Here is a 24352-nt window from a genome sequence, read left to right on the forward strand (position 1 = left end):
ATAAAGTTTCTGCTTGTAACAAGAATAAAAGGATTTCTACCTTAATTTTGCTAAAAAAGTCGTTTCATGTTAAAAGTTACTTTTTCCTCAGTCACTTTTTCAAAACTTTAGCTCTAAAAATCTCCGGTGTTAATGGAGGTAAAAAAATTATTTTTATATCTACTTATGTGGAATACTATGGAGAACAAGGACATATGTATTTTTTTTATAATTTATTGAGAAATAAGGGCTGCAGATGCTTAAAAATACTTTTTTGAGGGTCATGCTGTACATATAATTTTATTTTCCATGCATATATTGTCTAAAATAAGATACGATACATGAATTTTAGTTATGGCTCAGAACCGGTTCTATTCAAGCGGAAATTTATCTGATTTAAATCATCCTGGAAATATATATGTCATGCATCTAGAGTTTCTCTTTTCCATGGAGTGCTTAGCTATGAAATGGAATGGGAAGAAAAAGTCAGAATTATAGGAATTTGTAAATAAGGCCAATTATTTCCAAACTGACCAAGCTTACTTTGCTTGATTCACTTCACTAGGAGGTGTGTATAATGGTATTAATATCACAGCAATATAAATCTAATCAAAATTTAGAAAAAGGTTAATTTTGTCTCATTGTCTATCTCTCTTTTTAGAAGACCCCTTAAAAACGTATCCCCGACCCACTAAAACAAAATTGTTACTATAAAATATTGTACATTTAAAGTAACAATTTTACTATATGTTGGAAAATAGATCATCATTTTTGATTACCAAAACAGTTAAATGCAAATTTTGTAGCTAATTTACTCATACCTATATCCGTATTAAGGGAATTTTAGAGAATGAGACTCAACGAGAAAGACAGAGTGAGGGGGAAAGAGAGAGAGAGAGAGAGAATGAGGGATTTTGAAACCCTTAGTTGAACCATTCTAAGATTGTAACAACCCTCCATGTGCATCTCAGGATAGCCAAATAGTTCTCTTCTATTTAAAACAGACAAGAAAGAAAACATTAATTTTGAAAATAGTTTTAAAGAAAATAAGCTGAACAGTTTAATGATCTAATTTCTAGCTGTGCAGCTACGCTTTTATAATGGCCTGTCTGTATGTCCGTTATACGTCTTTCAGAGAAAGTAAAAATTCAATTTCAAGGCATATCTATCTACCATAAAGAGATATCTTTTTGTGTTGGCTAAAACATGATCTTAATTACATTGGCAAAAGTCTTAAATTTTCAATTGTTTATAGAGGGGGGGGGGGTTGTGGGGTGGCGAGATAGATTCTTTTATCCGTTTTAAGGGATTTTTAAAGGCTCAGATTCTCTTTTATGTGTATTTCCGTTTGACCGTATGAAAATAAAATTGAAAAAAAACATTAGATTAACTTTTTGATTTTTAATGTACTACAGAAATTTAGTATATTATTTCATATATATTATTATTCAATAAACTCTTTATTATAAACAAGTTTTTTTTTCTGTTTATAACATCAAAATTATGTTTGATCATTACTGCGCTTCTTATAAAAATGACTGTCCTTGTTTAACTATGTATATGTTCATTACTAAAACAAGGATGAAAACAAGTAGCGAAGTTAAAAAAATATAAACGGATGACAACCCGGCCGAGTGAGTTATATAGTGGATGTTCAGAAGCCATGAAAAAAACATACATATAGAAAACAGGAAACGAGACCTATAACCTTTTTTAATAATTTTTTTTGTAGCATGAAAAGCAGGCAGACTGACCAAGCTAATTAAATATTGGATGCTCATTGGTTTAGGGAGTCTTTACAAAAAATATGCCTTCTATGTTGAAAAACAGCCCCAAAAACTGAAGTACAAAAAAAGTTAATTATAATGTAGCTTCGCTACTATAAATCTTTGTTGTTTCAAGACGAACAAACATTGCATTAAAGGATTTTTTTAAAGTGTAACTACTCTAAAGCGCTGTATTTAAGTTTTCCGCACGTAAAAATTGTTTATAGTATCTCTCGTTTTATAATTTTAGACTACCGAAAAGTTTATAGAGTTAAAAAAATTGCTTTTGAGAATTTTAAAAAAAATCTGTTTTGCAATTTTTGCAATGTTTAATTTTAAATCATTACCACTTTATAATTCTTTTCGTAATCGGTTAAAAAAAGTTTTGATGATTTTATGAATGATATTATCCTTGTTTTATCTACAACGGTTCCTTGTCATTGTAAAATCAATTTAAAAACGGCAGTTTTCCTTTTTTGGTCAGTTGTAGACTCTTACTAACACCTCCAACGGTTTCTCTTATTTCTTGCCTCTGCAGAAAGCTTCGCCCCTACAGGTTAAGGAGGGATTCTCTAGGGGAGTAAACCAACCCCGTCCCTTACCTTGAAAATAGCTTAAAAATATCACAGGACCCTTAGATACATTCCCTAGCAAGCACGACCTAGTCGGTCCAGCGGTTACAGACGTATACAATATATCAATTTGTATTATAGAATCTATGTGATCGTCATAAACTATTGAAATATCATAACGACACAATATCTAGTTTTGACAAACCCCGCAGTGCCACTCTGGACCTGTCTAATCAACTTGGCAATTAAAAAGAATAAGGTTGGGGGGGGGGGGGGGGGTGTTCCATGTAATTAAAAGCGATTTTCCTTAACAAAAAAAATCCTGAACAGTTAACTGTTTACATTAAAAATTCAATACAATAAAATTCTTGAGATGCTTAAAGGATTATCTAATAGGGATATTTCATGGAAAAGAAACGTTAATGTCTCTAACTTTTTCCTTAGTGAAAAAAGAATTGATTGAAAATACAATGAGGTGGATATTTTTCTGCTCTGTTTTCAAGAATTGAAAAAAAACTTCCCAAAACCATCTTAAATCTAAAAGTAAAATAGCAAAAAAAACATCTTGGGACCTATATTAGGCTTCTCCAAAGTGGAGAACCCGTAGTTTCTAGGCTTCAGACAAAAATACTTTCTACTTCATATAAAGGATTGTGGTTAAAGAAAATTAACTATATTGTTAATTAAAATCTCAAAAATTGGTCCATGTAATAAACAAATTTGAAATTAATATGATATCATAATCAAAATTAAAGTTATCTATATCTAGAATGAAGGGATAGGGCAATAGACTATAATCAAATAAAATCGCATAGATGCAGGGTTAGGGAAATTGACAATAATCAAATCATGATGAACGTGGCATTAATAGAAAGAGTAGAGGGAAAGTATTAAAACAGGCATTACCTAGCACCACTTTTATTTAGGACTTCCAGACAAAATTCGTGCTATCAAAGGGTTGGTTGTCTGTCAGTTTTGTGTTACTTAACCTAATACCCCGGTCAAGGAGAAAATACTCGTTATTTCTATACAATTTCTTGTATCTGACGTTACAGTGTCAAAAACACCCGCCTTGCCCCTAGAGACATTTCAGTAGCCCTTTCCAGAAATAGCTAAAATGAGCACACAAAAAATTTTCCAGTATGGCTTAAAAACTTATTAATCCGCTGGATTAGAACCGGATCTCAGCCATACCTAAAAATCATGTTTCAGGTATAAAAAAATAATACCAGTTTTAATCTTATAATTTTTCATTTTAATATCTGTGGAAAGCTGTCTATAAAACGATGCTATAATAAAAACTATTAAACCATTGTCTAGTTCCCTATATGTCTGAATGTAATTAGTAAATAAGAATTATGCCTGTAAGGGTTAGCAAATTCCTATGTCCAGCTTTAATATTACAATTGTTTTCATATTAAAAGTAGCGAAGCTAATATATTATATGCTATATTATTTCCGTAGGTCCAAATATATGTATAACAAACGTTTGATTTAAATTTTATATGTTTTGGATGGATATTTTTTCTATGAATGATTCCTCTTTAGAGGGTGAAGGTTCTATTCCACCACACTTGAAGCGAAACTTATGCTATGCTACTAGGCGTTTCGTTGAATTGGGCTATTTAATTTATAATTCTGACTTGATTGCATAATTGAATAATTATGTTTTCCCCATTGTTTAATGGGTAAAACAGCACTTCTTATTGTATCTTCATAGACTCTAGTTGCATACCAAAAGTTTGGGATATTTCTACTTTACCACCATTTTTATACAACCATTTAAATAGCCTATTTATTCTATTACCATGGTCTAACTGACTCGACTGAAGGCTTAAGACTGTAGAATTTTTTATTTTCTCCACCTAAAAAATTGGAGGGGAGGAAAAATTTTCAATACTCCAAAACCTTTCTTAGACAAAGGAAAACTCGGTCCAGACGTTTACAAGATCTTAGTGAAATTGCATTTAAACATTCAGACAGACAGATAGAAATCCTTAAATTTAAAATTAAAATTTAAAAAAATCTAATTGCTTGAAATAAAATTTCGAACCAACTGTTGCATTACAGTTTGATAAATTCATATACACTAATTAAGTTTTACTTTCACCACTTACTTTTTAGGACGTTCAACAATAATTTTAAAACTAGTGATGATTTTTCTTCAATTATTATTCCCCTTATTGTATGAACAACTGCTTTTTAAGTTTGTGAGTTTATGATAACTTGTGCTTAAAATTAGCATAATTTATAGAACAACATTAGAATAATAAAAAAAGTAGGCAAAACCCTTTACAGATGTGCAGAACCATTTATGTAAAAAATTGTATTTTAAGGAAAATCATCGAGAAAAAAACAAAATATTGAAGTTTTATTTGAAAACTTTGGAAGATTTATCTAAAAGAAAGGAAAGTTGTTTAAAATTAAATTGGGGCAAGTACGTTCAATTCTACGTTTTTTAATTGTGCTGTAAAGAGTCATCTAAATTTTCTGAATGTTTTGAAAGTTGTTTTGAAGCATGATTTCAAACAAACCGATAGCCCTATAATTACACTCTTTTCGATATTAGGCACTGGTTTATTATTCCATCAACAAAGGGTTAAGAAATATACAAAGTTTCTCCTTCAAAGGGTTGTGATTGGGAGATATATACTATTTAAATGTGATCCAAAAAGGCAAATTTTAAAACTTTTGAAATATACAATATAATAATTAAAAGGTAAATATTTTGATTAAAAAATAATGCGTCGCCTGCAAAGGGTTTTAAATGGGAACATTTTGTCTAGAAAGAATTAACATATTTGTACATTTGGAAATGAATACAATATAGTTGTCGTCTGCAAAGGGTTTAAATGGGGGGATGTCCCAATATAAACAGGTAGGGTAGGGCTCTAATGAATAAACGAATACTATTCAAATGTGGTCTTTATTTAGCATATTTGTAAAAAAATAGGTATGTTGTGTCATCAGTAAAGGGTTAGTAAAGATAAAGATTTTGTGTTGAAAAATACAGTGTCGTCTACAAAGGGTTTTAGATGGGGGATGTCCCAACCTTGAAGAGTAATATAAACAGGTAGCCCTGTAGTCGCGCCGCCGCTTTGAATACATGAATACTATTTCCATTAAACTATGAATATATTTACACACCAATATACATATTATACACATACAAGAATAGAGGCTTAATAATTTATTATGCGTTCTTATAAGAATATAATAATTTTAGTAATCCTTTTTTATATCAAGTTATAGACATATAGACTTAATTATGTAGTAGAAAGATACACTTAAATGAGGGAATAAGATGTAAATATATTGTGAAAGGTTTAGATAGGTTTACCGGAAAAATCTTATATGTATATAGTAAAAATCTAAATCTTAGTTGGACTTTAAAATTTACTTTAAAGCAATTAATGACGATATTACATGCAAATGAAAGTTTGAGCTTTATAAAAAATATTTATGGGGGTTTAGGCGGCTGGTGATTTCATTTATTCTAATAAGAATAATGTTACATGGCATGTTGGTTATGATTTTTATCTATATATCATACCATAAATATGAAAATAAAAACCTATTTCTTGATCACAGAAAAGCCTCCTCCTTTTTTTAATTTTGAATTAACATATTTCTAGCCCGTAGGAGTGTTATCCCTGCTGGAATATACTAACCCTTCCTTAACCTAACCTAAATTAAGCCTTAATGTTTACAAAGTTAGTTTATGTCACTTTATGGCCCAGTTGCAAAATAAGGGAAACTGCTACATTCATCTATAACTAATACCTTTATATACAACTGTAGAAAAGAGAGGGAAAGTTTTAAAATTAATTCATTGCATCCATAATAATGATAACGGCCAACAATTTAATGCATAATTTTGACTGTTACTTTTTCAAGTTCTCTATGACAAATCTGTACGGTATATATACAGTTAACCTCTTGGGAACAGCATAAGGTCTTATTATATAACAGGCAACTTATCAGGGAGGCAGGGGACATTGATATTATTACACTAGTCCCCAAAGTCTTATAATAACGTTTTCTTATTCGTATGCTTAACAACCTTCGGGACTCATATTGAATTTGATTGGTTGGTTCATTTAGTTGAGTGTCCAAACGTTTCAACTACTAATTGTAATCTACAGAATGGGTAATTTTGTTGATCATCATTGGGGATGTACATCAATGTATCGGCCATTGTCTTATCCCTTTAGATTCCTAATGTGTACGCCAGTTAACCTCTTAATAGAAACTATTTGGGAAAGCGTAAGGCCGTATTAGATAATGTGCAACTGAACCATATTAATCTTAATAAATATATAACTCTTAAGTAAATCATGTTTATAAATAATTTATTTCAAAGAAACAAATTAGATACATACAGTAAAGAAATATTAATAAATACAATACATTAAAACTACTATTTTAAAAATCATCATCATATAAGAAAGGCGTTTATAAAGGACCTGTCTTATGTATTTGATATAACATACTAGTTTATATAAAAGATAGGAAAGTCTGGATTAAGCATAGAAAAGATAGGGCCAGTAATAAAATTCCGCAACTTTATCTGCCCACTAATATGCAGGGAATCAGAAGAGTTCTCTCAAAGTTAATAGTAGGACATCAAAAACTAATTTTTAGTAGCGAAGCTACTCTATAATTCGAAATGTCCATTCGTCCGTCCGTCCGTCTGTCCGTCTGAGACAGAAAAGGGGAAACGTGATTTTCTCGGCTCCTATAAAAGATAGAGAGCTGGAATTTTCAGGGATTAAATTTGTTACCATTCTTCATATTTTCACTAAGTTTCATTAAGATTCGTCAATTGGTTGAGGTGCTAGATCAAATCCTACATTTTTAAGTTTTCCTGATTTTCTCCTCCTATTCAAGATAGACGGCTGAAATTTTCAGGGATTGAATACTTTCATATTCTGCATGCTTTTATCAAGTTTTATTAAGATTTGCTTAATGGTTGGGGTGCTAATTCGATTCCTAGATTTTTAAGTTTTCATGATTTTCTTTAATCCTATTCAAGACAGACAGCTGATATTTATAGGGATTATATAAGTTAACAATTTACATATCCCCACAAAGTTTCATTAAGATTTGAGGTGCTAGAACGATTCTTTTTCAAGATATAAATACTAGGTTTCGTGATTTTTTAGTTTAATGTTTATTTTTATGAAACTGCAACATAGTTTATTTTCGCCGGATATGCATCTATAATTTTTGTGCTTCGCTGCTTATGGATGTTGTCATCCTTCCTCCTATTATATAAAGTAGTAAACGCTTTTTGTCTGTCCCAAAGGATCTTGCTAACTGCTGAACCGATACTGTTCTCCTTTACAGTGAAGCTTCATATAGGTCCTAGGAAGGTTTTAAACTATTTTTAGGAAGGGTGTCTTCACCCACCTACCCCCCCCCCAAAAAAAAAAATATTTTTTTACTCTTTTGAAATTTAAAATGGGATGAGGTCGACTTTTCCCCCTACTACCTTAAGAGCCCCTAGAGGCTTCTAGGGGGCGTAGCCGCTAGTGTTTTTATATAGAAATAAGTAGATTTAAGAATGATCGAAAATCTGGATTCTTAATATAAAAAATTATACAAATAAAATTGACAAGGATGAAACCATCCTTAAGTGGCAGAGCTACCCATTGAAACAATTTAAGAAAAGTAATCTTATAAAATGTCAAATCCATCTGATTTTTTGTGTGTGAAGATTCGCTATGCCAATGATATTCTAAATATAACTTTCTTGGTCCATTTGTCCATTAGTCATGCTTCAAAAGACATTTATCTTCATATATGCAAATTTTTCATGATTTTCTACATTATTTATTGGACAAATGAACATCTGTTTTTAACTCAAGTTTTCCTTTAGTCCAACGAATTATTTTAGACCCTTTTACAGAAGACATGTGAATGTCCCAGGTTTCTCACTGCTATCCAAAAGACAAAGACTTGGTAGCACACGAAAAGGGAAGGAAATTCCAGGCAAGTTGGTCAATAAAACCTCCAATTGTCGCTTTAGCCAATTTATATATGTGCTTCTGATTAAGGCTTTCTTTTTATACAGGGTTGTTATTATACTAAATTAAAAAGTTTGAAATTAAAACACTAGGTAGATGAAATAAGATATTAAAGCTTAGAAATTAAAAAAAGTAACCTGTTTTGTATAACAATGTTTGCAAAAATTACGCACATTTTTTTTTAAATATATTTTTCTTGAAAACCACTAAAATTTCACTAACACTCTTCAGGGTTTATACCTATTGGTCCTGTGGTGGTTTTAAGCTTTTTTCTTGTGGGGTGGGACACCCCTAACCAACCCAAAAATAAAAATTCCCCCCCCCAAAAAAAAAATTATATTTTTTTATGCTTTTATATATTCATCTTTTTGTATTTTTAATTATTTTTCTTCTTTTTAAATTTCTTTTCTTCTTTTAAACTTTGTTTAATCAAATTCAAAAAGATTGTGAAAACTTCCTTCTCTGTAGGGGCGAAGCCCCAAAAAGTCTAATGACAAAGAAATTTTAAAAAACAATAAAAAAAAGAAAAAAAATCAAAGGTTTTAAATAATATTAATTAATATAAATAAATATAAAAAGTTATAAAGAGTTATAAAATGTTATAAAGAGTTATAAAATGTTATAAGAAGTTTTAAAATAGTAACTTTTGGAGACAATATCATTAGTTTTGTAAATGATTAAATATTATTTCAAATCAGAAAATAAACCATAAAGCATCAAATTTTGGTGAAATCTTTAAGAAATATACAACACCTATGTTCAAAAATAAGATTCATTTGTCATAGCTCTCCTATACTTTGGTGTTGTCATTAATATCAACATTAGACTGTTCATCATTAATATAGCGTTACACAGAAGATAGAGCTGTATGCCAGAGAGGTGTCGGGTTCGAGTCTGGGCCACACCACGTTATATCAAATAACAGGTCCTAGGACAAACGCAGGAGTGACAAACGTCGGAGTGGATAATTAACCTAACCTAAACTATTTCAAACCATCTTATAGTTTTTTTTTTAAGTCTAACCCCTGCGGGGAGCTTATTTGTATATTCATATCCTAACCTAACCTATATAGACATACTTAATAATTAAGGTTGGATGGATGGATGAATAGATAGGCGGCTATTTCTACTCTAGGAAATGGGATGAATAATTTTCTGACCTAAAGGTAGATGGATGGATGGATTAATAGATGGATAGATAGGCAGGTATGTCCACATTAGGATGATGGATTAATGAGCATCTAACTGAAAGATAGATAGACAGATGGATGAATGAATAGATAAACAATTATATGGGTGGATAGATTTATAAATAAATTGATGGTTAGGTAGATGGATAGATAGATAGATAGATAGATAGATAGATAGATAGATAGATAGATAGATAGATAGATAGATAGATAGATAGATAGATAGATAGATAGATAGATAGATAGATAGATAAATAGATAGATAGATAGATAGATAGATAGATAGATAGATAGATAGATAGATAGATAGATAGATAGATAGATAGATAGATAGATAGATAGATAGATAAATAGATAGATAGATAGATAGATAGATAGTTAGTTAGATAGATAGATAGATAGATAGATAGATAGATAGATAGATAGATAGATAGATAGATAAATAGATAGATAGATAGATAGATAGATAAATATATAGATAGATAGATAGATAGTTAGATAGATAGATAGATAGATAGATAGATAGATAGATAAATAGATAGATAGATAGATAGATAGATAGATAGATAGATAGATAAATAGATAGATAGATAGATAGATAGATAGATAGATAGATAGATAGATAGATAGATAGATAGATAGATAGATAGATAAATAGATAGATAGATAGATAGATAGATAGATAGATAGATAGATAGATAGATAGATAGATAGATAGATAGATAGATAGATAGATAGATAGATAGATAGATAGATAGATAGATAGATAGATAGATAGATAGATAGATAGATAGATAGATAGATAGATAGATAGATAGATAGATAGATAGATAGATAAATAGATAGATAGATAGATAGATAGATAAATAGATAGATAGATAGATAAATAGATAGATAGATAGATAGATAGATAGATAGATAGTTAGATAGAAAGATAAATAGGTAGATATTTCCACTTTAGGATCGTGGATCAATGATTTTCTTATTGAAAAATAGATAGATTGATGGATAGATTGATGATTTGATTTTGAATATTAATTAGATAAACATAAATATGGGTGGATATATTGATATAGAAAAATGTATAGATGGATAGATAGATAGATGGATAGATAGACAGATAGATAGATGGATAGATAGGCAGGTATTTCCACTTTAGGATACTGGATTAATGATCATCTGACTGGAAGATAATAACTCATACATTCAAATATGCCAAGACATTTCATCTACCAACACCAGATCTTTCTATGGAAAAAATAAAACTAAGTCTGTTTGTTTGTTCCTGAAGATCTAACTATCCACTGGACCAATATGGAGGGTAAGAAACTGAATTTTTATTTGACTTTTAGGTTCAATATTATAGTAATATTACTGTGCTATAATCAGAGGGACTGTGTAGGTTTTATGCTATTTGTGGGGACTGCAACCAATACCCTCAAAGAAATAGTCTGTAATACGAAGGTAATCTATGAAAAACCATAAAAAGAATGATTTCATAGTAATAAAACGCGGGGTGAAGAAGGACATCTACACAAAAAAAATGGGAGAAGATATATTTTCATTGTACCACTTTGTTAAGAAACAAAAATAAGCAAATCCATATAATCAGATTTACAAAATATGAAAAACTATGACTCATAGATGAAATATTACAGCACCAATTCGACCTCTATAGATGTATATATTCTGGGTGTTTCACCAAACCTGCTAATGAACAAGTTTATCACAGAAATATAACCAATTTTAGCGAATTATGGCGCATATTAGGTTCGAAATAGAAATAAAATAACAACCATTTATAAGTAGCCTTTAAAGACACAAGCTTCATGTAAATGTATAAGAATCCAAAATTTTAATTTAAAACTTTTTTTGTGTAATTACTGGAACACCTCTGAGCTGCCGTTTGGCTCAAGCCAAAATATTTTCTCGACTCGGCGCAATGATAAATTAACCACCACATTTTAGGATGACTGCGTGTGCATTCACTTCCGCATATCAGGGATCTAAAGGGATAAGATAATGGCTGACTAATGTTAATACACAAAATTACCCCTTCTGTAGATTACAATTAGAGGTTGAAATGTATGGACACTAAATTTAAATAAACCAACCAATTAAAAGTCTCCAATAAGAAAATGTTATTATGAAACTTTGGGGACTTGTGTAATAAATAGCCGATTGTCTGCATATAATGACAACTGCATATTGTTCCATAATGATAAAAAAAACACAAACATTAATAACAATAACAGGCGTGTATCTGTTTCAAACTGCTGTACTGACATGGCTCTCTCCTTTAAGTCCCTTTTAGATCAGTGGAAGGTTTTTAACTATTTTGGCGGAGTGTCCTAACCCTTCCAAGAAGAATTGGCCCATAGAAAAAAATACATCAACCCACCTCTTTTAGACTTGAAAATAAAAGTCCCAAATCTAAAGTGTCGTCTAGGCCTTCACAGCAATCAGTAAAAAAATTAGAGGGCGGGGGTTTTAATGTTAACTTAAGCATATCAACGCGGATGTATATGCACACCATTTTAGGGTGTTGAGTGCTGATAAAAATAGGCCTTGATAGATAGATAGATAGACAGATAAATAGGTAGATAGATAGATAGATAGATTGATAGACAGATAGATATAACAGGGATAGATAGATGGATAGATAGATAGATAGATAGATAGATAGATAGATAGATAGATAGATAGATAGATAGATAGATAGATAGATAGATAGATAGATAGATAGATAGATAGATAGATAGATAGATAGAAAGATAGATCAATAGACAGATAGATAGATAGTTAGATAGATAGATAGATAGATAGATAGATAGATAGATAGATAGATAGATAGATAGATAGATAGATAGATAGATAGATAGATAGATAGATAGATAGATAGATAGATAGATAGATAGATAGATAGATAGATAGATAGATAGATATATAGATAGATAGATAGAAAGATAGATAGATAGATAGATAGATAGATAGATAGATAGATAGATAGATAGATAGATAGATAGATAGACAGACAGATAGATAGATAGATAGATAGATAGATAGATAGATAGATAGATAGATAGATAGATAAAAAGATAGATAGATAGATATAACAGGTACAGATAGATAGACATCTTTAGATTTAAATCTCTCATCATTACATAAATGGGCGTTATTAATTGTTATTTAAAGGTACAACATAGTATAGTTATAGTAAATGCGCTAATAATAATCAGGCCTTAGATATATAAATGAACTATGAACAGCTTTAGATTTAAATCTCAAATCATTACATATATAAATGGGCGTTAGTAATTGCATTTTAAAGGGACAAATAATAATATAGTCTAGTTATAAAGTAGTAACATATATCTTACAAAGGCAGAATTTCTTCATAAACTACTCAGATAATAGATCCCTATAATCTATTCATAAAGTAGCTTATTCTAATATTAGGTTAAGCAAAGGTCAGTAGACCCCCGCAGGGCTAGATAAAAGTTTTTTTTTAATTGAAAATAAGAGGGGAGGGGGGAACAAGAAAGGACCAAAAAAAACTTTTTTTAAAGACAACCAGCCATTAAATTCTTGTACTTTACTTGTGTATTTTAAACATGTCTTTCTTTTCGTGATTTTTCAATTTAGCGTGGTTCTTACTCATGCCATTGTACCTACTTAACTTCTGTAAAGGTATGTAAATACAAAAGGAATTCTCTTGCTAAATTAGATAATTAAAACGAAATAAAATCTTAATGTTCCTTTTTTAGAATTGTAAAAATTCCTAAGTGAAATTTTAGAAATAGAATAATTTGACCAAATGAAATAAACTAGGATGTTTAAGAATGTATAAGACAGGGATAAGAGATGGGAAATGTAGGAAAATATTATTTCAGGCCTATTTCAAGCCTAGGCCTATTTCTAGCCTAATAAACCAGTTTTGGGATGGCGCAGTGCTTCGTATAAAACGCTAATAAAAAAGCTGTGTGTGTGTGTGTAGATAAAGTATAGAATCAAATTCAGGTAGCTAGTTTAAAGTAAAAAACATAACCTTTTATAAACCTATATATTAATGGCTTTTGTTAAAATGAAGTTTTTTCTTTCCCAAATTTTTTTTATCTTTTACTTTGGTAATTTGAACTTTCAGAAAGCTATCGTTGGGTTTCCCTCAGACAGATTTTAGTTTGTATTATTTGCATTTTTATTAATGAGTAAAAATTTTATTTGAAAATTTCATTGCTAATTAAAATTCAAAATAAATAAATTAATATGCACTTGGGTAACATTCTATCAAGTATTCTTTGGATAATATTACGTAGTGATATATTTGTACTGTGTTGTATTGTGTATTGTACATATATTAGGGTTGAGGTGTTGTATTAATTCCGTATTAAATTTTTAAAATTCAAAATACAACATCTAATTTATAAACTACCAAATGAAAATTCGTAGCTACCTCCTTTCCAAAAAATAATCCCGTTATTTTTGTTTTTTCTATATGGCCCTTTTTTAATGTTTAACTCTAAGCAGATTTAATAATTAAGCTAATGTGATCTAACACCATTTATATTTATTTTTTAGTAGCGGACGAAATCATTATTTTTTCTAGAATGGTCTGCTTCTAAAATTTTCGCCAATTGGTGATTGGTTGTTAAAAACAGGCCGATTCTTATTGGTTTAGAGCGATAGTTACTTGGGAGCGTCCGCCAGTTTGATAGTAATTTGTAATAGTTGCAATATCCCTTTAGAATCTAGGCCGGGACCTAATTAATGGCCAGGTTTCCTATCCCTTATCCCTGGTATAAGATAGCAGGGATAAGGCAATGTTCAATAAATTGATTTACATTCTCAATGATAATTCACAAAATCACCCCTTCTGTAGAGTAAAAATTTGTGGTTGAAACTTTTTAACACTCAACTAAATTAACTAACCAATCAAAATTGACTAAAGTCCCCAAAGTTTATAAAGCAACGATAAGAAAATAATATTATAAAACTGGGGTATAGTGTTATAAACAACCCATTGTACCCTCTCTTTCTGATAAGACAGTTCTTTAACTAGATATCTATCTGATGTACATATGCTATAATAGTTAGTAAAGAACTATAGATAGCCAGATGTAGCTATTTAGACAAGATAGCTAGATATCTAAGTAGATATCTATCCTTCAGTATGACATATATAGATAACTAGATATCAAGCTAAGATGGCTAGGTATTTAACTAGATATCTATCCTTCAGTATGACATATATAGATAGCTAGATATTAAGCTAAGATAGCTACAAAGAAGATAAAGTATAGAATAGAATCCAGGTAGAAGATTCTGCCTGGCTAGCCTGGAGTAAAATTGGAACATTTGAAAGACCAAAACGGCTATAAGGCTGTTAGTAAATAACATGATTTCAGTAGTTATTCAGAAAAAATATTCAAAATAAATTCCTTTTGCAATAATTTACTAAAAGCCATGTAGCCAAGCTTCCAGCTTTCTCTTCCCTATTCACAATGGATTAAAAATGAATTTGATGTGCATTTTAAGCCTTAAAAAATTTATTTATGTAAAAAATTTACAAAAAATATTAGTCTCAGTATTTATATTATAAAACTAGGTTGCGCTCTTATGTATGTTTTTAAACAGCTGATTTATACATGATTTTTTCTAATTTTGTCCAACTAGTCATTGTGATTTGTACTTTAGCATTATTGTCTTTACTGCGCAAGTCAAAGATTCCTTCTAATTTCCCAGAAATTTTTAGGGTTTTCACTTCTATTTCTCCTTATTCTATGGATAGCTAGGTATCTAACTAGATATCTATATGTCAGTATGACATGTATAATCATGGATAGATTATCAAAGATAGCTAGATATCTAGCTAAGATAGCTAGGTATCTAACTAGATATTTATCTTTCACTATGACATGTATAATTATGGTTAGTATAGAATTATAGATATCTAGCAAAGATAGCTAGGTATCTAACTAGATATATATCTGTCACTATGACATGTATAATCATGGTTAATATAGAATTATAGATAGCTAGATATCTAGCAAAGATAGCTAGGTATCTAACTAGATATCTATCCTTCAGTATGACGTATATACAATAACTAGATATCAAGCTAAGAGGGCTAGGTATCTAACTAGATATCTATCTGTCACTATGACATGTATAATCATGGTTAGTATAGAATTATAGATAGCTAGATATCTAGAAAAGATAGCTAGGTATCTAACTAGATATCTATCTATCACTATGACATGTATAATCATGGTTAGTATAGAATTATAAATAGCTAGATATCTAGCTAAGATAGCTAGGTATCCAACTAGATATCTATCTGTCACTATGACATGTATAATCATGGTTAGTATAGAATTATAGATAGCTAGATATCTAGCAAAGATAGCTAGGTATCTAACTAGATATCTATCTGTTACTATAACATGTTTAATCATGGTTAGTATAGAATTATAGATAGCTAGATATCTAGCAAAGATAGCTAGGTATCTAACTAGATATCTATCTGTCACTATGACATGTATAATCATGGTTAGTATAGAATTATAGATAGCTAGATATCTAGCTAAGACAGCTAGGTATCTAACTAGATATCTATCTGTCACTATGACATGTATAATCATGGTTAGTATACCACAGTTTTGATTGACTGGTAGCCCCCACAATATCACCAAACAATAATTTTTTAAACAGCATACACTTAGATAGTTTTCTGATTGATATCTCATATCTTATGATTCAGTGCCATTAGTAAAATTCTATTTACTGGGAGCCTGTTGGACCTGTATATGTGTGTAAAGCATTAAAACCCTCTACTTGCACGACCTTTGTTTAGTAATAATAACTATATAAAAAGAATTTATGTAGGGGCTTGCAGCTTTATATTGTTGGATAAAAGTCTAGGCGGCTTAAATCTTATTTTTTCATTCGGACATTGGGCAGTGGTGCTTATGAAAAGCAAGGCTACAAACAGCTGTGGTTGCTAAGCAGTTTTAACCTTTATAACAGAACTTTTGACAACTCGTTGGCGCTTTTTATTTGAGGCTTATTTGTGTGATTGTGTGAGCTCTGAATATGATTGACATGTGATAGAAGAGGCTTGCTCTAGCTCTAGGCCCTTCATAGGGTCACACAATGGGATATACACTATTGAAACGAAGTTTACAATATTATACTATTTTAGAATATGTAGAATCATCCCAAAACATTTAGAAAGTTAGCCTGGAAAGTTTCTAGATATTTAAATCCAGACAAAAAAACTTATCAATTTCTAGTTAGGGATTTCTTTAATGCATTTTATACACTGATAAATTTCAACCAAGGGACGAAAAATATAATATTTCATAGTGATTGAAGGATGTTAGCAGGTGTGCATACATATCCCCTATATATTCCCAAAAGAAACAATGATAGATATTATACAACAAGGGGTGTGAGCGTTTTTCCTCAAGTTATTAGGCACAGAAACCCATACCTACCTAATTTTTGAACTAGATTGAAAATACATAAGTAGGTGTAGCTTTTTATTTGCTTGATTATTATTTATGTCAGGTTAGGTTAGTTTATTTTAGGTTACTGGTTAGCCCCGCAATGTTAGTACACCGCAGGTAGAGGCCATTCAGGTTTAAAGACCCCACATAAATTAGGCATAAAACCTTGCTTACTCCAATTAATTAGAAAAATGGAGGGGAGTGCTCGAAAGGCACTTTAAGGGAAAGCACTGGTGTTATTAATGATAAAAGTGAAACAATGGGCATGGAATTTTATGTGCTGTTGTATTAATAGCCACTGTGGCTATTTGTGCGGAAGTGAATTCATGCCAGTGACGAAATTGGGGGACGGACAGAACACCGTGCCCCTAGGCATCATCTTTCAACATATTTGTTTTAAACTTTTGAAGATTCATTGATTATTAAGAATAATGATAATAAAATTTAAATTGCCATAAATTTTAAATAAGTTCCATTGCATTTTAAGGCTTTTAAACTTTATGCCTATTTCACCAAAGAACGCACAGACATATGTACTTCCCTGGTAAAAAAAAAAAGCTGCTATATATGCCCAGGTATGATACAGGCCGATAAAGTGATGCACACCCCCAATAATTGTACTCAAAATTGCCCCTTCTGTAGATTACATTAATATGTTAAAACGTTTGGACACCTAACTTAATGAATCAAAATTCGATAAAAAGACCCCAAATTTGAAAGCCAATGAATAAGAAGATGTTATTATAAAACTTGACTGGTGTAATAAACAGCTCAATGTCCCCTCCTTCCCTGATAGATACAATCAATAAATCCAACTGAAATTATTGAAATGATAATTTGAGATTTGAGGAGAGTTATGTCCATACTTCACATCAATTTGTTGAGTCTTCAATTCCGCATAATGATCATAATCTCATAACGTGCATCACATTCACAAGAGCATTTAAGCAGTGAGTAATAAGTAGTCTTCAAGTGTAATACCCCCCGCCAAAGTTTATAAAGATATATTCGGCACCTCGGGGCTAAAAAAACTGGTTTTAATCTTATAATTGTACATTCTATATCCGCGGAAAACGGTTTATAATACGATGAAAGAAATAACTATTACCCCATCATAACAAATTTACCCACAAGTTGTAAGATTTACCCCCTTTGCAAAATAGAAGTAGTTTATAGGTGCATAGAAAAGAAAATAAATCAGCCTTTTATCTTAAATATCAGAAAACATATTTCTCCTCTAGAGCATTACATTTAAAATTTTCCCAAAACCATAAGTGACATACGGACGTACGAATTCTTCGACTACAGGCGGACATATCCAGAGAGAGAGAGGGAACAATGGGCTGTTTATTACACTAGTCCCCAAAGTTTTTTTAATAACGTTTTGTGATATAACTTGACAACTTTTGGGACTTTTACTGAAGGGGTATTTTGTGAGTCATCATTAGGGATATACATCAATTTATTAGCCATTGTCTTATCCCTTTCTATCCCTGGGACATATCTCAATAACAAGCATAGTCAAGCTTATAAGCTTTAAAATTGTTAAATCAATTGGTTGGTTGTCTGCTGGATGTTAAATCCATAATCATGTGTCCTATCCTTGTAAACTAAAGTTATGCCCAGCTAGGGATTTTAAACACAACCAATTTTGGCAGTTTTAGGAACGTAGCTACTCTATAATTATCCAATTCGGTTTGTCATTTATAAGTCACAAGGTAGGGTTAAGGGACCATAAGGGTATTGTTTGGGGTGTACCCCCCCCCCCGTCTCCTCCTGACAAAATTAAGTGGGTTTTATACACACTCCAGATGGTCCATCTACCTGCACTCCTATGAAACCTCCTTGAAAAGAGTCTATAATCAAATAAATAGGATAATCTTATCATACAAAAATATGTTGTCAAAATGATTAAAAATCAGCATGTTTTAAATGGGCGCACTGACTTTCTGTTAATGTTTATAGAGTTGCTACACTTTGTAACTCGTACCCAACTTATATAGGAATCATCATGCAAAGCTTAAAATCGATGGGGCAATTCTAACATGCTTAAATCAATTAATAGAGCTACCCGTTATGGACGTACAAATCGACCCTAATTATAGAAAAGCTTTGCTTTTAAAAACAACCATGCTAAAATTCTAAACTGCCTTAAATCTGCAATAGACAAATACTAAACTTCCCTGGATTGGTTACTATACATATACACAATATCTTACTATTAAACGCAAAACTTCTGCTACTTTAGTTTATAAAAAAAAGCCCTAGTACTTTGAATATTGTCAATCTTGTTTAGAATATTTTTGGTAAAAATTTTCAAAGTCCTTTTATTCAAATTTAAAGCTCATTATCTGTCCACTTTTTTGGAGTCGCAAAGAAAAAAAAAAATTTCCAAAACACATGATTAGAAATACATTATCTCAAAATTAGGCTCCTGTTAGGCCTTTATGCTGGTATTATATCAACAAAAGACTACAATTTTATCCTATGATAAAAGGCACGGATTTAAAGGGATGAGATAATTGCTGATAAATTGATGTATATCCCTCATGATGATACACAAAATTACACCTTCTGTAGATTACAATTAGTGGTTGAAACGTTTGGACACTCAATTAAATAAAGTAATCAATCAAAATTCATTAAAAATCCCCAAAGTTGTCAACCCAACGAACAAGAAAGCGTTATTTTAAAACCTTGGGACTAGTGTAATAATCAGCCCATTAACCCATTCCTTTCTGGATAAAAGGCGTAGAGGAGACCCCTAAAAAAGAGATGGATTTTGACGTATTTTTATGACGTCACATATGACACTTTCCATATCTCCGTCTCTATTTTGTTTTATTTCAATATGACCATCCTGGCGGACACAGGATGGCAGCAATCCTGGCAGCAGTTACCTCACATTTTATGCAGAGAGAGGGGACAATAGGCTGTTTAGTGTACTAGTCCCCAAAGTTTAAAACAGCGTATTCTTATTCGTTGGCTTCACAACTTTGGGGACTTTTAGTGAATTATGATTGGTTGGATCATTAAGTTGAGTGTTCTTTCTTTTAATTGAAATCTACGTACAGAGGAGGTAATTTTTGTATCATCATTGGGAATGTAAATTAATTTATCAGCCATTGTCTTATCCTTTAGATCCCTGCATTTTATTTAATGTCATCAAAAATGAAATATGATGTTGATAGAATAACAACTACAATTGTATATCAACAAGTTACTCCAAAGCTTAACAGGGAAAATTGGATTGGAGTAGAAAGGACTTCAAAGATATTCAAAATTGATCTTTTCTAAAATAGGATTTTCAAAATGTAATTATTTTCACCTATTTTTAAATTATTATTTTTTAATCTTTTAAATTGAATTTATTCTTACTTTTAAAAGAGAACCTATTCTAAAACAATTTCAGCACATATTTCATACTTCCTAGCAAGTCTCTTTGAAGAGATTCAAAATGCAAAGACATGTATCTTTTAACTCTTATTAAAAGCGAAGCTTTTCTATAATTAGGGTCGGTCGGTTCGTACGTCCGTCCGTCCGTAACGGATAGCTTTTTTCGTTAATTTAGGCATGTTAGAATTGTCCTATTGATTTCAAATTTTGCATGGTGATTCCTTTAATAGTTAGGTACGATTTAGAAAGCGTAGCAACTCTATAATCATCACCAAAATGTCCGTACGTCCATTTTAAACATGTTGATTTTTTTACTTTTTTAACAACAAATTTTTATGTGATCTAATCATCCGATTTATCTGATTTTTGGTATATTGATTCCTGGGACAACAAAGTATAATGTAATCAGCGAAGCAACTCTATAATCAAGTCCTAAAAATGTTAGTATGTCCATAAACATTATCCTGAATCAAGCAGTTTTTCAACAAATTTACTTACAATTTTGCTTTGACTCTTATACATTTATATTATGATTATTCAGTTTTGACACTGTACAAGTGTTAATGTCCGTTTGTCCTACCGTTTCAGTGCTTCGCTTTTATGGATGTTGTCATCCTTGTTTTTTAACATCTTAATTGGAACTGATGACCTATTAAATTAGTGAAAATTGTATTCCATGAATAAAAATTAGAAAAATAACATTTGTGTTTCTATCTGCTATTCTATAATAATGATATGTCCGTCCGTACATTATACGGAATTCTTGTTTAAACTTATAAATAGATTTTTTGGAAATTAAAAGCGTTGTTGTTTTATATTTGTAATGTTCGTTTGTCTGACTATTTGATTTGTTTATGTATGTTGTCATCATTGTTTAATACATTCTTTAACGCGTCTCTTGTTTTTTCTCCATTTTTTTCTATCCACCTTTTCATAATATTTTCATTTCTCTTTTTTTTTCTTTTACCAATTTCTTTCTCTAATCTATCTATCTATCTCTCTCTCTCTCTTTCTCTCTCTCTCTCTCTCGCTCTCTCTATCTATCTATCTATCTCTCTATCTTTCTTTTTCTCTTTCATTGTACACCTTTTCTTAAAATTTAAATACAATGGAACAAATAAATATATTAGCATATCAACAAATAGGTGTTTACACATTTTAACCGATCTAATTCAACTGATTTTCTAAATTGTAGTTTTTTAGGAAGATAGTGGACTGTAAATTATACTGGTACCCAAAATTTTAAAGACAAACTCTCATTCATTGGCTAAAAACCATTTTCCAAACTTTTTTACCAATAATTTTAATCTTCTGAAAGGTACTTTTGTTTATCGTAGTTTGGGGTTCTATATCAATTTATCTTCCATTGTCTTATCACTTAAGATCTTTTTTTTCTGTACAGCATCTACGCAGCTTCTCTTCTCAGTTTTGATAATATCTTTTTTATATTTAATAAGGGGAATGCCTTGGGACTTATATAGTTCGACCTATTGCAACTTACACAGGTAGAACTTTCAGACAAATGTTGTAAAATAAAATATATTACTACTTTACTTTTGCTCTAAAGGCTTAATCCAGTGGTGTGCACAGGGTTATGTTAGGCAGGAGGGGGGGGGGGGTGTAATACAGTGAATTGTCCTTATACAAAGGGATATAAAGGGATGAGACAATGGCCGATAAATTGATGTACATCCCATATGATGATAAACAAAATTCCCCGTCTCCAATTAGTGTTTGAAACGTTTGGACACTAAACTTAGTGATACAACCAATCAAAATTCAACAAAATTCCCCAAAGTTGTGAATTTAACGAATACGAAAACGTTATTAACAACTTTGGGGACTAGTGTATTAAACAGTCCAATGTCTACTCCCTCCCTATCTTACATAGCTCAGAAACAGCTAGTAATTTTCAAAGTTTTGCTGATATGAACAAGCACTGCAGAAATGAATCATGGATCAGCGGGAAGATTTGCTCTCAATCATTTGTTGTGGCCCAGGATGGGGATACTTACTCTGTTGACGGAGTTAAGGACATACCTACGCACACGAACTACAAAGCAGCTCTACTTCTGAAATATTACGTATAAGAGCTACCCATTGCGCTTCTGAAGATACATGGTCGGTTATCTTATTTTTGTTAGGTTACTTTAAATAAAGGTTAGAAGCCCCGCAGATAGAACTTCCAAGAGGGGCTAGAAATAATTTTTTCTCTCAAAAATTCAAAAGACAGGACTGGGGATTGTTACATTTTGAAAACCAAATACACCAAACTTATTTTTAAGTAGAAATATGACTCTTATGTACGTTCTATGCTTACTTTTCCTAAAAATACGGGGATAGGATCTCTGAGTTTAAACTTATTTCTTTATGATTAAACATTTTGGAGTCCTAACCCATTGTAAATCAAAAAGTTACATCCTCTTAAAGTTAAGGTGGTGTAACAAAAAATTTCAACAAGTTTCGATTTACCAGACAAAAGACGCTTTTGGGACCTTTGAGTTTGTTAATTAAGTAGCAGAAGGTGATTCCCAGAGTGGTGTAATCACTTTAGAAGTTTTGTCAAAACCTGAGCACAGCCAAGGGGGGGGGGGAGAGTGTCTAATTAATTTTCCAGTGACTTATCCCTTAATTTGTGGAGGCAGAAAGCTGCTGTGGCTGTAGAACATAACATTCCAATTCATAAACATTTGATGGATCAGTCATAAACCATTTGAATAATTTTAATAGATATGGATAGATAGATAGATAGAAACAGGGATAGATAGATAGATAGATAGATAGATAGATAGATAGATAGATAGATAGATAGATAGATAGATAGATAGATAGATAGATAGATAGATAGATAGATAGATAGATAGATAGATAGATAGATAGATAGATAGATAGATAGATAGATAGATAGATAGATAGATAGATAGATAGATAGATAGATAGATAGATAGATAGATAGATAGATAGATAGATAGATAGATAGATAGATAGATAGATAGATAGATAGATAGATAGATAGATAGATAGATAGATAGATAGATAGATAGATAGATAGATAGATAGATAGATAGATAGATAGATAGATAGATAGATAGATAGATAGATGGATAGATATTGTCCACATATAATGAAAAGTTTATTTGTAAAACATCATGTTTCATGCATCTTCAGTTACCCTTAACTTTTGATACTGACAATAATATTAGCATTAATAGATTTTTCAATTAAATTTAAGGGATTTCTAAAAATAATATTGAAATTACAAATAAACATAATTTTAAAAAAGACAGATAGATAGATAGATATAGGTAGATAGATATAGGTAGATAGATACAGATAGATAGATAGATAAATAGATCCCTCCCTACTAAAACTGGTGTATTTTTATTAAATAATTGATAGTAAACATTCCTATGCTTGAAATATATCAAATACAAAAAAATATATAAAGATATTAACAAGAAAGTCAAAATAAAAAGACTAATGGATAGATACATAAAAAATATGTTTTGTTCAATAGATGGATAGATTTGTAATAGATAGACAGATAATGAAATATATTCATACTTAACATATATATATGAAACTGGCAGGTACGCCCTTAGATACCTCTAGGGACACTTGAGGTGGGAGGGGGGGGGGGGGGGGGAATGTTGGAAAGTCGGCCATCCAACACTTTTTTTAGTTTTAAAAACAAAAAGTTAAAAAAATTGAGGAGGGGTATTTTTTCTATGAACCTTCCCAGGAGCTATAAGAAGGAGAACCATATTGGTTCAGTGGTTAGCGAGATCATTCGGTATACAAAGAAAAACAGACAGACAAACATCGTGTTACTTTTATATGCGGATAGATAGACAGATAATGAAATATGTTCACACTATGTCCGAACCTGTTATAAATTCAAAAATTCCAACA

The 24352-nt window shown here is 31.0% G+C and overlaps 1 protein-coding gene across 1 annotated transcript in view; it reads left to right on the forward strand.

The window, feature by feature from the left end:
- The first annotated feature begins 527 nt into the window (after nt 1-527).
- The window catches only part of LOC145304256 (E3 ubiquitin-protein ligase RNF25), a 119315-nt gene continuing 95490 nt past the window's right edge, over nt 528-24352 (forward strand). Inside the window, exon 1 of the mRNA XM_080146102.1 lies at nt 528-547. The gene's annotated coding sequence lies outside the window, so the exon portion shown is untranslated. The remainder of the gene's footprint in view (nt 548-24352) is intronic.

Source organism: Acartia tonsa, chromosome 13 (assembly GCF_053477335.1).
Source record: "Acartia tonsa isolate MP-2025a chromosome 13, ASM5347733v1, whole genome shotgun sequence".
In the NCBI taxonomy this organism is placed as follows: Eukaryota; Metazoa; Arthropoda; class Copepoda; order Calanoida; family Acartiidae; genus Acartia; species Acartia tonsa.